Source organism: Tasmannia lanceolata, unplaced genomic scaffold, assembly GCF_043159265.1.
Source record: "Tasmannia lanceolata isolate RefF3 unplaced genomic scaffold, GAP_Taslan_0.1 ptg000004l, whole genome shotgun sequence".
Lineage (NCBI taxonomy): Eukaryota > Viridiplantae > Streptophyta > Magnoliopsida > Canellales > Winteraceae > Tasmannia > Tasmannia lanceolata.
In genome coordinates, this window is record NW_027518681.1 from 710209 (window position 1) to 727568 (window position 17360).

At 39.8% G+C, this 17360-nt stretch overlaps 1 protein-coding gene across 10 annotated transcripts in view; it reads left to right on the forward strand.

The window, feature by feature from the left end:
• The window catches only part of LOC143875990 (putative aldehyde dehydrogenase), a 122457-nt gene that overhangs the window by 77878 nt on the left and 27219 nt on the right, over positions 1–17360 (forward strand). For 2 of the 10 annotated variants that reach the window (XM_077377574.1, XM_077377576.1), the window contains exon 1: positions 15093–15763. The exons of the other annotated variants lie outside the window; for them this stretch is intronic. The gene's annotated coding sequence lies outside the window, so the exon portion shown is untranslated. Of the gene's footprint in view, positions 1–15092; positions 15764–17360 lie in introns of those variants that run through there. 10 annotated transcript variants of the gene reach the window in all.

Sequence of the window (17360 nt, forward strand, 5' to 3'; positions counted from 1 at the left end):
CTAATTTCAATGTGAATCCTAGATGTGTATCTTGATTTATTAATTTGTCTGGATTCATTCTACGTGAAAGTTCTCCTAGAATTCTAATTTCATGGAAAACCCTAACTGATTTGATTAAGTATTTACAAGAAAATTAATATACAAAACACCACAATTTGTTGTGGTGCCGACTCGCGGGTGGTATGCCGTCAGACATCCAAGCTGCCTACGTACCCAAGCCTCACTGGGATCAGAGTCGACGTAGTTCGGTGCACCTAAGCTAAGCTACATATGCCTAACTCAACTAGGACACCGACTTAGACGGATTTGACTGTTTCAACAGTTTTAAGAGGAATTATTTAATTCAAGTTGAGGATTTTATTATCTTAGGATTTCATCTAAGATGCTATATGATTCTTATCTGAATGCAAGTTGTTCCTTAGACTAATGCAGGTTTGCCTACATCCTAGTTTACTAGGCTTGTCCTAGGGAAAGATCGGGTGACTAGTGTAACTAGACCTATGGCACGGTTGCTATACATAGCAAGCGTCCGTGATGAGGCTGGACTCCTAACTCTAGGACTCCCTAAAACATAGGACGCGACACAACACCAGTGTTCCTAAATTGGGCTCTAAGGGTTCTATGGGATTTCGAATCCAAAGCTCAGGAATTTCCAATTCTTCTGGATTGGTTGAGTCTTTTAAAGTTTTTCTTGAAGGCTTTTAGTTATCTTGAGGCCTTTAATGTGTGTTGTGTCTTTTGAGTTTTTTATTTAGAAGGTTTTGGTTTAACTTGAAACTTTTAGTGGTGTTTCGGTTAATGACTTTTAACAGATTTAGATTAGTATATTTATTTTTATTTATTTTTATTTTATTTTTTAAGTGAGCGAATTTTAGGTTCGTGACTTTTAAGTTAGGTGCATTTTAGATTAACAGATTTTAGGTTTGGTTTGTTTTAGATTAGTGACTTTTAAGATTGGTGTATTTTAGATTAGTAGATTTAAATTTTTGTTTGGAAAAGGACATTAATACAAACATGTTTTGACAATTTCACATATTCGACAAAACATTGACCATTAAAAGATCTAACAAACGCAGCCCACTAAAACAGTCATAACTCTTTAACCGCTTGGCCAAATTGAAAGTACGAACATGCGTTGGAAAGATCATTGATAGGGCTACAACTTTGTAGTTCAGCATTGTTTGTGAATTTGTGATTTAGAGGTTCTAAATCAGGTCACAAGACAAGCAGTCAGCACTATAGCGGGAATGACACTACCACCTTTTTTCCTTATCATTTTTTTGTTTTTTCTTTTTATGAGTAATGGGCTGTTAATATCAAAAGAGAGTGGGGCTGATATTAATTCCCTTAAAAATGGTAGTGCAATCATTAAAATATAGCTCTTGCTGTTCTCATTTCATATGGAAAGAAACATGGTAGTGCAGTTATCATTTCCAAAAGAATATGGCTGTGTCAGTATCGAAATCAAGGATGTGCTGATATTGTTTTCATCTGTTCATTCTTTTCAACTACAAAAAATCTTTTACTTTTGGAAGTACTATAACCACCACCCTTCATGTTGATTGAGCCAAACCCTTTTAGCATGAAAAGAGTAATCATGATTGCACTAAAGGGGCTGCCCAAGGGAAGAAAGAGGCTGAATATATTACTTCTTTTTTTTTTTTATACTCAACAACTCATTTCATGTTTCTCCTCTGTATTTGTTTCTTTTCTATTACCAAGGGTTTGAGTATGTATTTTAGAAAAGCTAGAGCATGTATTTGGAAAGGGGTTTGAGCATGTATTTGAACGAATGAGTTCTGGATCATTGAATGAGTAGGTTCGTGTCAATAATAAGCTTGTAGATCTGGGCGTGGAGATGATGGGCATCAAGCTAATCATGGGTTTAGCATGGGGCAATGAGGACATGGGCATGGAATCAATGGTTTGAAGCTGAACGAAGTGGGTATGGGTTTATAAGATTTGGTATTGAATTTGGGTTTTATTTTGAAGATGAAATTGAGGTGGGTTTTGATCATTGAGTTATGCTGCAAAAAGGGGGTTTTGGGTTGCAAAATTTAATTGGGTTTGTGGGTTGGAAAATTAGGTTCTTGGGCTTTTTGGGATGGGAATTTTGTGGCTGCAAAATTGGATTTTTTTTTAGGCTTAAGTTATTGGGTTGTATTTTTAAAAAAAAAATTGGTTTTGCCCAAAGAGTTCGGAAAATCCTTGGAGCTTTGAATTCAAAATCCCTAAAAGGAACCTAAATTTCTAGTTAATAGTCATAATTACATTCAAAATATAAAATTATTGAGAATAAAAACTATAACTAGAACATGCTCAAATTCTTCAATTAGAATATGTAATTATACAATTAGAACATGGAAGCTTATTCTAGAATATAATTTCGATCATGCAAATTAGATCATAAATATATAAAAAAATTGAACCTACTTGTGATAAAGTGCTGAACCACACCTGGAAGAGAAGAGAGATTCGATCAGGGGATTTATACACCAAAAGAATGAGAAAGTGTGTTCAACTCCGCCAATAGGGAGAGCGCGTGTACGACTCCACCAGAAGAGATGAGAGACGGTAAAAGGGGCTCCACCGAATTGAACCAAAGTGGTAAAGAAGTTTTAGGCAAAGGAGTTAAGGGTGGCTAGCTTGGATAGAGAGGTAGTTGATTAGGTAATGAGATACAAGGACTGAAGAGGGTCGCCCATTAATTGGTAGGGAGAAAAGGCTAATAAAGGGGATGGAGATGAGAGACAGAGAGAATGGTTGGTCATGGGATCTGTCCGTGTTCTCCCCTCTTTTTCCCCTCTGGTTCTCGTTCCCCTTCCATTTTTTTTTTTTTTTTTTTTGTTTTTCTTCCTGGCAGAGAGAGAGCTTGAGTGGGGAGACCATCATGAGAGAAGAACTCATGATGAGTTTGTCCCCCTCATGTCCCCCTCCCATTTCCCATTTTTTTTGCAAATAATAAATAAAAAAATAAAAAATAATTTTCAAATGGCATTGGATGCCATGCGAAAACCAAAACCACTCATTACGCTCACTTTAAAAACAAAGAAAATGATGACTGTCCATATTCTCTCTTTGACCACATAAGCGGGTCCCACAACAGCGGGCCCCACACAAGCGGCCCCACGCAAGCGGGTCCCACATCAGCGGGTCCCACACAAATGGGTCCCACAAAAGCGGGTCCCACACAGGCGGGTCCCATACCAGCGGGCCCCACACAAACGGGTCCCACACCAGCGGGCCCTACATTCTCTTTTGCTCGGATTTTTCTGAATAATCATTCTCAACATTTAGCGGGAAAATGCGAAACACGACGGAAACAACCAAAAATATTTAGAAATGTAACAAACGCGGGAAGGAAAGACATTGGAAAACCGATGGAAAAACCCTAATTTATTTATCGATTAAGGCAGAGCAAAATGGGGGTGTCTACACCAACACAGTTGTATTGACCTCAAAAGAACTTTAAAGTAATGAAAATAACCAATGCTTTGCTATTCAGAGTAGTTACAATGAAAAATTATGGCAGTCGCTCAAAAATTGATTCACATCCCTACTTACTTTACCTCTTCTACTTATTTTAATAATTCAGCAATAATCAAAGTAACTTTTGCCAATTTTTGAACAACAGGAGAGGGCGAACCCATCTTACTGTCTAATTATTCCAGTAAAAAAAAATTTATGATAAAATACATATAGATCTAGTATTAGTGTCCTGAAGGCTAAAGGAGGTGAACATAGGTGTTTCAAATTAATGAAAAGCTTCCCTGAAACTCAATGAGATGTTACTGGATAAAAAATTTGAAGCTTATTTTATACTAAAAATTCTATCCTTTTGTATAAGAAATTAATCAACACATGACAATACTCATTACATATGACAAGCAAAATAGAATTGGTATCAATATTCCCTACTTTACCATCATACAACACAAACAGATTGTTGGAAAATTTGTTGAGGGTACTGTTGATGATAGAAAACAGAAACTTGTTGCTTCAAGGCGTGATATCACTTTCCTTAAGACAAGATTCGCCCCCACTAGTAGTGTGCAAAGGGGATCCGCGAATTGCCTCCAAGATACAATGAAGCCTAGTAGGGAAGCCCTACTAATGTTTGATGACGCGTAGCACTAGTGGAATCAAACCCGAAATGCCCTTCCGAAATTTCAAGCCTTAGAGAAATCTCTAGATTCTGTTTCTGCAGAAAAACAGTATCTAGAACAGTAAACAAAAGAAAAACAGTATGTAGAAATACTTGGGGATTTTTGTAGGAGTGTAGAAGAGAGTGTAAAATCAGTCAGAATTGCCAATTCGATTTCTATATTAAATGACTAAAGTTTGCACATTTTTTATAGACCATCTGGTGACTTTTTAGTGTGAAAAACACCTCTACAGGGCACCTTTCCAGAATGTTTGAAATCTGACCGTTAGATCGCACCCATTGATATTGAATGGTCCTGATCGATTCTAGAGGTGACTGTTGGTTTGAGTAAAACCTCTCTCCAACCCAGTCATCGTTAGATCAACCATCTATGGTGTGGATCGCACCCCCTTGGCACATGACCGTTGGGGGAAGGGACACAACCCATTTGATCACACCCTTTGACCGTTGGAGTCATGGGCCCGTTGGGCCGACCGTTAGGCCCGAACCGAAGCCCAACCCAACTGAACCATTCGGCTTGATGGGCCTGCGAACCATTTGACCCACCCATCCGACCGGTCCACCTTCATCTTGATCCAACGGTGCAGATCAAATCTGGAAAAATTAAAGGCTCCAATCGCTCCTCGCGACGTTGCGTACGTGTGAAGTGCAAAGTGCGCCTAAAAAAGCGCCACTATGCGCCCTATAGCCCATTGCCCACGCCGCGCGCGCGCCTGTGCGAACGGTGCGTTGCACCGTCCCGCGGGTCCAACCATGGGTTCAACCCAATGTGCAATCAACAAGAGTTAGAAAAGGTAGTGCTTTATAAGCCCTTCTCTTTCTTTTCTCTCATCCGATGTGGGACTATCTTTTCAACTACACTTCTACATCCTTTTGTAAAAGCAAATATTTCCAAGAAAACATTTTCTTTTTCCCAAACGCTTTTGATAAAATATTTTCCAAAACACTAAAACATGTAATATGCATGATTTTGAAAATGCAAAATTACTAACACAGATTTTATGCAATTATTGAAATGCAATAGTACTGTCATAAGCTTGCTAGCCTGAATTCCTGGTGATTATTGATTAAATAAAAAAAAAAAAAATGTAAACACTAATGAACCTGCTATTATAGATTTTTACTTCTATTAAAGCTATAGGTTTAACGTAGTATATCAACTAAAAGTAACTTGATCAGACTTAGTGACATAACTTATCAAGAATGAACTAGATCAACACATTAAACAAGGCAATTATCTTTTAAGCATCCCCTCGAATCATATGCACCTACAAATCCCTTTACAAATTTATTGCCTTAAAATTTTGGGAATCAAATACTTACCTTTTCCTCCTATAAGCTTAATTAAAGTATGACAGATCCTTTGATCTTGTTACCCAAATGATACAGAAAATGATAGAATAAACACATGTGATTGAATCATGCATTCATTATTCTAAATAGATGAAGCAGCAATAACTATAGTTTCCCACAGATTATATTATGCCCAGGCTCTTTTAAAGTCATTTGACAAACACTAAATATGTACACACCAAAGTGATGAAAGAGCCGTTCTTATCAGAATGAAATGATGGTTATAAATACCAAAAATGGTAAGTGGGCTATACATATCAAAATGAGGTGAGGGATATAAGCACCCAAGTGATAAGTGACCTATATATATTAAATGAGGCATGAGGGCTGTAAATATCAAATGGGATGGGGCTGTCATTAACAGAGGTGCAGATAAACATATTAAAATTTATGAATTCCAAACAATTGAAAATGAAGAGAACGCCCTTACTATTGCACTTCTCAAAACTAGAAGCATAAAAAAAATTATTCTAAAAAAAAAATTATTTTTATTGCTAAACTCCTCAAGTACACGCGTGTCAGCTGAACATGCACTCTTCTGACCAACATCCACTGTTCTCTTGACACTATCATTTAACAGCATACCATATATTAGTAAAATTTTATAACTACCTGTAAAATTTTATCCAAATAATTGTATAAACATATTTAGATCTATGCTTTTTTTACAAAAGTAACACACTGTTTACAATTTCATTCTTAGGCTTAACAAGATGAGATGAGACAACACACTATTATTCCAAAGAGAAGGGAAACAAGCCACACAAATAATCAAACCCAAATCCCTTGAATTAAAGTCATAAAATCTGCTCAGACAATGTAGATAAACATATGTAATTGGGTAATCAGCACTGTTTCTGAGATAATCATATATTCATCTTTTCTATATCGTATCAACTAACTCCCAAGAAGACTCAAATCATCCCTACCATATAAAGTCAATTACCTTCTTCACAGACTGTAAATTTACCTTTATAGTTTAAGGTAACCTCTACGGAAAATCATTCATACATTACACTTTAGGTATGATTTTATAATCATAGGATCAAAATATATGCTTTCTGAAGCAAGCAAGTGCTGCCATGAGTTCTAGTGGAATTAAGGTGCACGATCATGACATGGTTACACTTCTGTCATTTCAAAAATATAAGGTAGAACAACATATATAATGAGCCACGTTTGTATTAACGTCATCTCACAGAAGACCTTCAACAGGAAAATCCAATTAATGATTGGAGAGAATAATAAGGTGTCAAATATGTCTAGCACTCACCTGATCATCTAACCACTTAAGAAGTTCATTATTTAAACATTCTCTATGTCCTTTGAATTATACTTAGCGCAGTGAAATGCAAATAAGTCATCCTATAAATGTACTTTAATAGGGGGCAGCTCTTTGAGAATTAAGTTTCATGCCAACATAATTAAACCAACTAATGCTTTCAATTTATTTATAAAAAAAAAAATGAACCAGAAATCATGCGGGAGGAGAAATTGAAAGAATTAATTTCAAGACTTAAGTATTAACCTCATAAAATCATAAAGCACAAGCAAAGTTGAAAGATGACTAAAAAAATCAGGGATTAAAATCATGCTAAAGAAAGTGAGACCAATAATAAAAAATCTAATATTAGCACTTTCAAAAAACACACGACCAACTCACAGATCATCAAGAATTAGCCTCATAACTTCTTGACTAAAAAAAAATCTTCTCTTTTTTTTATCATTTTTCTTTTAACAATCATACATTATCTTTCATAAAGAAATTTACACCTATATTATCAAACATTAATTTCCATGGGAGCTTTTAGATTGAAAGCATTGCTTGCTAATTTTTCATATAATTAGTTAAATGCAGAGCACTATTCTTTCAGTTCACAATGTAAAATCATAGATAAATTAGATGTTACCTGAAGTAGATGAAGGAAAAAAATGCTTCAAGAAAGATTGGATTGCAACGTGATCAGAAAAATTCTTGTGAATTGAAAACAGAGCTCTTGAGAAATTTCCTTCGAAGCAAGTGTTTGGATTCAGGAATCTTATGGATGTAATATGCTGGATCTGAGAATTTCTAACAATGATTGGATTCTGGTAAAGGATCACAGGATCGGAAAACAATTCTCGAAGGAGATGAATTGCAGATCCTCTTACTTCTCTTCTCCTTCTAAGAGGTGCTGGAGTTGATCAACATTGAGTGGCCGGAACTCTTGCTCCGGGATCTCTCTTGAATGATCTGAAATTGAAAGAATAAGACAAGATAATGGCCGGTCGGAACTCCAGTATCCTTGTCGGAGAAAAATCGGAGAAGAAGATAGGGTTAGGGTTTCAAGATCCAGATCTAAGGTTGAAATGTAAAGAAACCGATGGAGAAGAAGGAAATCGGAGAGTATGACCGGAGTCTTGCAGACGATCGACCGGAAAAACACCACCGGAGAAGAAGAAAATGAACGGGGAAGGGTTTGAAATCTCAGATCTGTTTTCTCTCTCTCCTCTGCGAAATTTTTTTTCTTTAAAATGAATTTAATTTTACATATATAGGCAAAAAAGAGAAATGATATTGGCGCAACTACTTGATGGGCGCGCAGTTTTTGATATGGTGCCCCGCAAGTTTTGTCCTATTCGTCTCAGGTTCGGCTCCCTCCAGGATAATCCACCCCCCTTTCTGAACTTGCACTACGACTTTGCTCGACTCGTTTTCTAGGCAAACGCGCTCGGATTTTGATGAAATTTTGCAGAGACCTAGCTGGGACCTTAACCTAGCTTAGGGTGAAGTTTGGGATCCTAAAGCAATGTTTTGATGGGGTTTTGCTCAAACATGGGAGGTTTAGGGTACGGTCAAAATGGGGTGTCTACAGAGGTGTGCGACTTGGAGATGAAGGTGGCCCTCCTAGAGGAAGAGAACGTGGTGCTGCGTGCCCGCCTCGAAGCTCTATCAGGAAATGCTGGTCCCTCGGGAGCCTCTTCCGCGGCAGAGCCTACCGAGTGATATCGCTCGGCGCCCCTGGATTCTGATCTTATTATTGAGGAGGCGAGACCATTGTTCTTCGCACTTTTCTTAGAATCTGGGGAGGGCTCCTTTTTGTTGATGGCGAGGGCACATATGATCTTCACCCTCATTTTGACAACTACAGTGATTTCTTTTATTTTTTGTCTTGTTTACTTTTAGTTCTTATGACGCTGACCTCGAAGTCCCCCAGATGTAATTAGTTGAACAGATTAATAGGAATCCTACTTCACTTATATCTGTCACTCGTGTAGTTCCGATGTCTATTGGCTTGCACCAATGCACATTCACTGGGTCATGAATTCATTCGGATTATCTCGTCTTAGCCCGGCAATCCCATCAATAGGTATATGGGTAGATGCGCGGGTCAATATTCATTTGAAGGTGGTCCACTACCGTTTCGTTGAAGATAACCATTTTTGCCACTTTTCTATTGATCGTACCGAATAAAGGGACCGTGTCTTTTAGCTTTTGATGGTTAATGCCTTGGGAATCGACGCTCTTGATTATAATGACAACCGCCATTATTTTCGGCGCAATGATGGGAGATGTGAGGCGTCACTGCCTAGGAGCATGACACGTGTTTCTTTTTAGAAGGTAGCCCTAGTTTTTTCCCGCCCAAGGGTTTTACCCCATTTATAAGGCTTTTTGCCTTTCACTTTTTACCAGAGATTTTCTTTCTTATCCATTTACTACTTGAAAACGGTGTTTAAGGGACAGCGGGCTTTTCTTCTTCTTTTCACCTTGAAAATCAGTAAGTTCCTCCTTCATCCCTTCTCTTCATTTTTATTTTTCAATATGTCAGAGGCTACAGATTCTCAAAACATTTCCGCTAGTGGGGGTCATATGGAGAACTCAGAGTCTCCTCGTAGAGTAGAATCAAGTGAAGATATTAGGGACGAGGCTAGCGCTAGCGACCCACTGGCTCCGGCGAAGTCTTATAAGAAGAGAAAACCTACTAGGAAGGAGAGGGCCCCGAAATTGTCTAAGATGATCAAAATTGATTCGGGGGCCACCAGTGAGGTTTACAAACCTTTTATCTAGAGGCCATCCGTGGGGGTCTACGATTCCCCGTAGCAAAAGTAATTCCTCAAATCTGCAAGTTTTATGGGATAGCTCCCTCTCAAGTCTTTCCAAACAGTTGGAGAAATTTATTGGCCTACTTGGCCAAAAGCAAACTTTTGAATGCTGATGTGTCGGTTGATATCTTCTGTTGGTATTTTAAACTGGTGGATGAGGGGGAATGGTTGACCATCACGCATCGTCGAAACATGATGATTGGGGCGAAAACCCCTTCTTCAATCAAATGGTGGAAGAATGAGTTTGTTTTCGTTCGGCCTCCAACGGACACTGGATGGGATTTTCCCTTTGATTGAAGAAAACCCTCGGCCAATAGATTAAGTGTTTTGCAAGCTAGGAGAAATGAGAAATAAGATTTTCAGGTCCATCTCGTCGGGCTTTAAGATTGATACCCGGGAGTTCAGAGACCAAGAAAAGCTTGCAGAATATGGTTTGTGCCACGAGGTAGTTCGCCCCAGAGTTTCCATCAAGGGGGCCGGATCCGCCAAGAGGGGTAATTCTTGTTTCTGCTTCTTATTCATTCAGTTGTGCCCTTGTTGAAGGTCCAAATAATTATGTTCCTTTATGCAGGAATGGTGTCTCAACAAACGGGTGTTCCTGAGGGGAGAGAAGTCCCGAAAAAAATCTAGGTTCCTGAAAAGAGTAGAGAGTCCGAGAAGGATAAAGTTCCTGAGAAAGGTGGAGCTCCTTCGCGGCCGACCCCGACTATATCGGTGGTGGCTCTGAAGAGGGCTCGAAGAGCCAGATATGGGGGGCATCAACCCGGTACCGCCCCTCCTTTGACGACTCTTTTTGGAAAGTCAAAAGAACCGTCTGGAGGAGAGACGCCTAACTCGGGGAAGAAACTCAAGGGGAGCACTTCCGAGGTTCCGACTAATGGAGGTCCTAGCAATCTTCCCCCTTCCTTTACTGTTGATGGGAGTAGGCGAACACAACTTCTCTTTCATCATGTCGACCTTCCTGAAGGAGACACCCAGGTTCGAGGAGACCTCTTTATTCCCTCTTGGAAAGTTAGGAACAAGGACTCGGCTGTCCATAATCCACGGTTCGGGGTCAAAATGTGTCTGAGTAGCGTGCTCCCGAATGATAAGGAAGAGTTACGAAAATTGAGTGTCGGGGCTTTAAGCCGCTCCTTCATTCACCAACAGAAGATAGTAAGTACAACTGAGCCTTTCTTCTTTCCTTTTTCTCTTTATACTCGCTCAGACTTATTCCCCGCTATCCCTTGCTAGATGAACGACCTCAGTGCTGTAGCTTCCAACCGTATTATGGACACATTAGCGGACAACCTACAGCTTCGGAATGCGGTTAGTGGCCTAGAGGGAAAGAATGGTTCTTTACAAGACAGAGTTGCAGAACTGGAGAAAAAGGAAAAAATCGATGAAGAGGTCATTGCCGCGCTCCGAAAGGACTTAGAGGACACGCAGAGGAAACTCAAAGAATCGAAGGAAGCCGTTAATGAGCTTGTTCGAGATCGGTCGGTAGTCGAGGTGGAGGTAATCTCCAAATTTAAGGAGAGTGAGGATTTTGGCTTTGAAGTGGCGTTCCATGCTCTCGACTTTGAAGTGAGGGGGTTCGAAAGATGCAAGAGGCAAGTCCTGCAAATTATGTCCGATTTTCCGGTAGAGCGTTTCACCGCCCCTAAGACCGATACCGTGGCCACCGACTCTCCGCTCATTGCCGAGTTGAACCCTCCTTCTGCTAATGTTTAAAGTTCTTTTTTAGATGCGCTTGGTCCTTTTTAAACTTATTTGGTTTGTAATATTTGCCTCATGGTGGGGCATATACTTTGTGATGGTGTGCTTTTGTTAGCACTTCTTTGTACTTACCTTATGTTTATATGATGCACGAGTTCTATTCCTCACCTTTATGGGGGAATAAGACTTGTACTTTTGATTTTATGAACCTCCTGCCTTTCCTCTGTGAGGGGACGAGGTTTTCTTTTATTACTCTGGTTTTTTCCTCTCTCCTTCTTATTAAAAATAAAAAAGGGGGAATCTAGGTAAAGAAGTGGCCGGACATGTGGTCCGTGGTTTTCTTACGAGAAGTAGGCCGGACCTTCGGTCATGTTCCCATTTTATTTAGGGATACGCTCTCTTGTTCCTTTATAAAGGTAATAGTTTTCGGGTATTCCCTTTGTGCTTTGCACGTCGGTCGTCTTTCTTCGATTGATCAATTCGAAGTCGACTGACCCGCCCTACTTTTTGAGGAGGGAACTCATATCCAGTGATATTTTTAGTGGTATCCGGGATGATCAATCTCGGTCGCACTCCACATATCATCTGGTTTGATCTAAAGATCAAGGCATCGGATCCTCCTGTCTACTGGTCGGACGAGTGCCTCACCCTACTCGACCGCCTTATCTGCTCGGTCGGTGAGCATTAACGTTAAGAGGTTAATTATGTAATGGCATCGAGTCCTCCTGTCTAATGGGTCGGACAAGTGCCTCTCCCTACTCGACCGGCTTATCTGTTCTGTCGGTGGGCATTAACCTTGAGAGGTTAATTATGTGGTTTGTATTTTTGAAACATAGGTATGCAAGGGCTTTGTCACCCCCCACCCCCCCTTTTTTTAAAAAGGTTTGCCAAGCATTTTACCTTGTTTATTTATTTAATATTTTCAAGCATGTATATAAACATATTTAACACATAGAAACATAATAGGAACACTTTTGAAACAAATTTAAACTTTATTTCATTAAGTTAAATTCCTTATTACATCCTTTAGAAGAATTGTTTCTACTTATTCCTGCATTTGCAAAAAGACAAACAAAATAATAAAAACTAAGCAAAGAAAAACTAACTAGACTTATTGATAGAATTTCCTTAGGTTCTACATATGCCATGTCCTGGGGATCGGTGCGTCATCTAGATTTTCCAATTGGTAGGCTCCTAGGCTTAAGATCCTAATAACTCGGTAGGGTCCTTCCCATGAGGGGGCGAGTTTTTCGCCATTCCTTGGGTCTAAAACCTCTGCCTGTCGGAGCACCAAATCTCCCTCCTTAAGAACTCTTTCTTTCATCCGATAGTTATAGTATCAAGCGACCCTCTGTTGGTATGCGGCGACTCTGATCCAAGCTTTTTCCATGGTCTCCTCTATGAGGTCCAAACTGCTCCTCATGAGTTCGTCATTCATTTGTTCATTGTAGTTTTCGACCCTTGGAGAGGGAATGGCTATCTCAGCTGTAATGATTGCCTCAACACCGAATGCTAGGTTGAATGGAGATTCACCTGTTGCGGTGCGTGGGGTAGTTCGGTAGGCCCATAGGACATTAGGTAACTCTGACGCCCAAGTGTTTTTGGCGTCATCAACCCTCTTTTTAAAACTTTGAAGGAGAATTTGGTTGGTTACCTCGACTTGTCAATTTGCTTGTGGATGTCCAACCTAAGTAGATCTTTGTTCGATCATAAGTCTTTCACAAAAATTCATGACTTGTTCACTAGCAAACTGGGGCCCATTGTCGGTAACCAATACTCTTGGTATCCCTTATCTGCATACAATGTCGTGGTAGAAAAAGGTTTTTGTCACCTTAGAGGTGGCCTTTTTTACTGCTTTGGCCTCTACCCATTTGGTGAAATAGTCTATCGCGACATATAGCATCGTATGCCCGCCAACTGATGGTGGAAAAGGACCTAATAGATCCATTCCCCACATCGCAAAGGGGATTGGGCTGGAGATAGAGGAGTATTGGGTTGCTGGCTGGCGAGGTACCGATGAAAACTTTTGGCACTATTCGCACCTCTTGACATAGTTCTGGGCATCTTCCAGTATGGTTGGCCAAAAGCGAAGGATCTTGTGGGCCAGCACCTTGCCCCCCGAGTGATCTCCACATATGCCTTCATGTACTTCAGCCATTGCCCGATCGGCGTCTGTGGGTCGGAGGCACTTTAGTAGCGGTCAAGAGAATGATCATTTATAGAGCACTTCCCCTTTCAAGATGTAAAGGGCTGATTTGGCAGTGATTCTCCTTGCTTCCTTTCGGTCCTCTGGCAAGGTGCCATCTTTGAGATACTGTATTATGGGGTCCATCCAGCTGGGTTCGCGATCAATATGAGTAACTTCTTCTCTCTCGATGCTGGGACGGGAAAGAACCTCAGTATACACGTTCCCCCAGTTAGTGGTCTCTGAGGAGGCCATTTTGGATAGGGCATCGGCTCTTGCATTAAGAGTTCGAGAAATTTGCACAATTTCAAATTCTTGAAAAAAGGAGATTTTCCCTCTCACCTTTTCTAGGTATTTCAGCATTCTTCGATCTTTCGCCTCATAGAGTCCATTAATATGCCGGACAACAAGTTGTGAATCACTATGGGCTTTTAGTCGGTCGGCTTCCAATTCAAGGGCTAATGACAGTCCTGCCTGGAGTGCCTCATACTCGGCCTCGTTGTTGGAAGTATCGAAGTCGAGTTTCAGAGCATATTCCACTAGAAATTTATCGGGTCCGGCCAAGACTAATCCGGCTCCTCTTCCTGCCCCCCCCCCCTCCGAGTCTTCGGTCGGAACCGTGCATTCTACCACAAAGTCAGTGAGTACTTGCGACTTAATTGCGGGGCGGGGTCGTACTTGTATGTCAAATTCACCAAGTTTGATTGCCCAATTAATTAATCGTCCCGAAGTGTCGGTTTTTTGAAGGATTTTGCGCAATGATTGGTTGGTGAGAACGACTACGGTGTGGGCTTGAAAGTATGGACTTAATTTCCTGGCGGCAACGACCACCGCAAATGCAAACTTTTCGATGTTTTGATACCTTGTTTCGGCGTCGTGTAGGACTCGGCTGACGTAGTATATAGGATGTTCTGTCCTTTGCTCTTGCCTGACAAGTATAGCTCTGACGGCCAAGGGACTTACCACTAAGTAAAGGTATAACTTTTCATTCGGCAGTGGTTTCATCAACACAGGAGGAGACTGGAGGTACTTTTTAAGTTTGTCGAATGCTTCTTGGCATTCGTTCATTCATTGAAAATCTTTCATGTTACTCAGTATCTTGAAGATGGGAAAGCACCTCTCGACAGATTTGGACATGAATCGACTCAAAGTCGTTATCTGTAGACACCCAATTTTGACCGTGCCATAAACCTCCATGTTTGTGCAAAACTTCTTCAAATTAGTGATTTAGCATCTCAAATTCTACCTTAAGCTTGGTTAGGGTCACACCAAGGTTCCTGCAAAATTTCGTCGAAATCCGAGCGCGTTTGCCTAGAGAACGAGCCAAGACAATGTCATGGTGCAAGTTCAGAACAGGGGGGTGAATAATCCTGGAGAGGGCCGATCCAAGGCCAGATAAGGCACGATTTGTTAGTGCGCTTATCAGTTTCTGCCAACCGCGCGCCCTTCCATCTCGGTAGTGCCAATAACACCACCCATATTTTCTTATAAAAATCATAAAAAATTCATTTAGTGTGAGGACTCTCTCATTTTCGATCGAAAAAAAGCCTAGCAGAGCTCGAGAGGGAAAGAGAGAATTAGAAAAAAAAAAAAAAAAAAAGGGTTTTTTTTTTCTTGCTTTCGTTCATCTTCCCCGACAAGGATTGCCAGAATCTTCGCCGGATTTTCTTCATCCTCTTGCTGATTCTTTATTAGCTCTATGATTTTCACCTTTTAGTTGTAATTCCTTTACCTACAGCTTTGGATCTGAGATTTTTCTAAACCCTAACCCTATCAACAGATCAGATTTTCTTCTTCTTCATTTTCTTTGAATGAAAGCCCTAGTCACCATTGATTCCGGCAACCTTGCCGGAATCTCACCAGAATTTGATCTTGTTTTAAATCCTTGAATTGTTATTGCATTTTTACCTCTTTGATAATAGGAATCCTTTCGAATTTTCATAAAGTTTTAGATTCAGTTCATCTCTTTCAAAATCAGTCAAAAGATAATATCTTGTAGATAATTCTGTGGCAAGGATTTCATCTCAGAAATCTTGGAGAAGAAAAGTTTCAGGTCTAATTTTTGTGGCAAAAATTTCAGAAATTTCAAACCTCATCTTTGTTGTAGCTTAAAGCATGCCTTAGAAAAAAAGTACATCACATTGTTGCTCAAAGGAGGTAAAGTGAGATTTAAGCTCGGAAAAAGGAAGCAGAACAACGGCTATCATTTCAGGAAAATTATTGTATATAAAGGAAGAGCAAAAAGAGAGATTGGAGGAGAAAATTTCAGAGAAGGAAAGGTAGGCTCCAAAGAGACATTGGCATTTGCTATTTACTCCAAGCAGATAACATGATTTTTCTTTTCTTCATGTTTCTTTCACAGTATTGCTGCTAATGCTCGTTTTTTTGAATTTAATTTTGACTTGACTATATCGTTAGTCATGGATGTAATTTTTCTCTGCACTTTGATTTGCCTTTAAAGGAAAATATAAGAATAGATTTTAGACTCGTGAGAACGTACTGTTTAAAGAAGAAAAAGAGAGAAAAAAAGAAATGTAATGCCTAGCTCTGATTTTTTTTTTTAAAAAAAAATTCCCTTCACCCTGATTTTGACTGTGGCAATCTAAAAGGATGAATAGAAAATGTTAAGCCAGGGAGAAGAACTTTAAACTTTTGTATGAATTCTTCTGTGTATGTGGATGTAAAATCTCAGTGGTGAACTTGTTAAATCTTTAGACTTGCTGTTGTCAAGAAGCCTCTTCAAGAGTTTAATCTTTCCTTCCAAATCAGTTCCCAATCTTACAGACAGTTAATGTCTTAAAATAAATGATGTTGATATGGTCATTGAAACAGGGTCATTAGGAATTTTAGGTAATCACACTACATAGTGTCTTAGATATTGTTTGAGCTAACCAAGAATCTTCTAAGCTGACTCATTTTCAAATAGCAGCTATTCAATCTTATTTTGTGAGGGTGCTGACTCAAACGGGAGCTCATTTTTGTCATTTGATTGAACTTATAATCTGATGTTGCTTGTGGCATCCAATGGCTTTACTGGATTCCCATCTTATTAATATCTTGAAGTTCGTAAGCTTCAGCCCAATGTCTTGCATCTCTAGGCCCATTAATCTTGTTTACAAATTCAGGGTGACTGAGTGACTACCCTCTTAACTATCAACTTCTACTTTAACCATAGCCTTACTCTTATTTCCTTTGAAACTCTTCTTCATCTGCAACCTAGAACCACCATCACCATCAGCCACCTCTATCATTTCATTCACAGAGAGATTCTATTCTTCATAACAAACCTCACTTTAACCTCAACGCCCTGCGATTCCCTCATTAGGCATTTCAATTTCCCTCCATTCTAGAACCCAGCCATAATACCCCTTTCCTCTATTGTTTCTAGCAAACCTACGAGGTCCGATCTTCGCCTCTATTACCAAACCCATTTCATTTTTATAATGCTTATAATGGTTATAATGCTTTGGGAAAATTTGTTTATGTTTTAGTAATTACACAAAAGAGTGCTTATTCTTAGATACAAATTCTAAGTTCCAGAGAATTCTGTCTTTAACCTTTTTCTTCCCTCTTTGCTTTTATGGTTCAAGTTTAAGTATTTATGTTCCATTCCTCACCTAAGGGGGTATTCTCTTAGGTTGAGGGCGATGAAGGCGTTAGCCCAAGCCCATCATTAGGGGACTTGCCCGGTCCAAGTAGCACTCCCCTCTCTATTTATAAGACTTACTCAGTCTTTTAGATATGTAACCTTGTACATTAGAAGCCCATTCATTGCAAGGGTAATGAAGGAGTTATCTAGAGCCCATCCTTTAGAGAGACATGCTTTGTCTCATAGAAAGTCACATCCTTTAGAGAGACAAGCTATGTCTCGTGTAA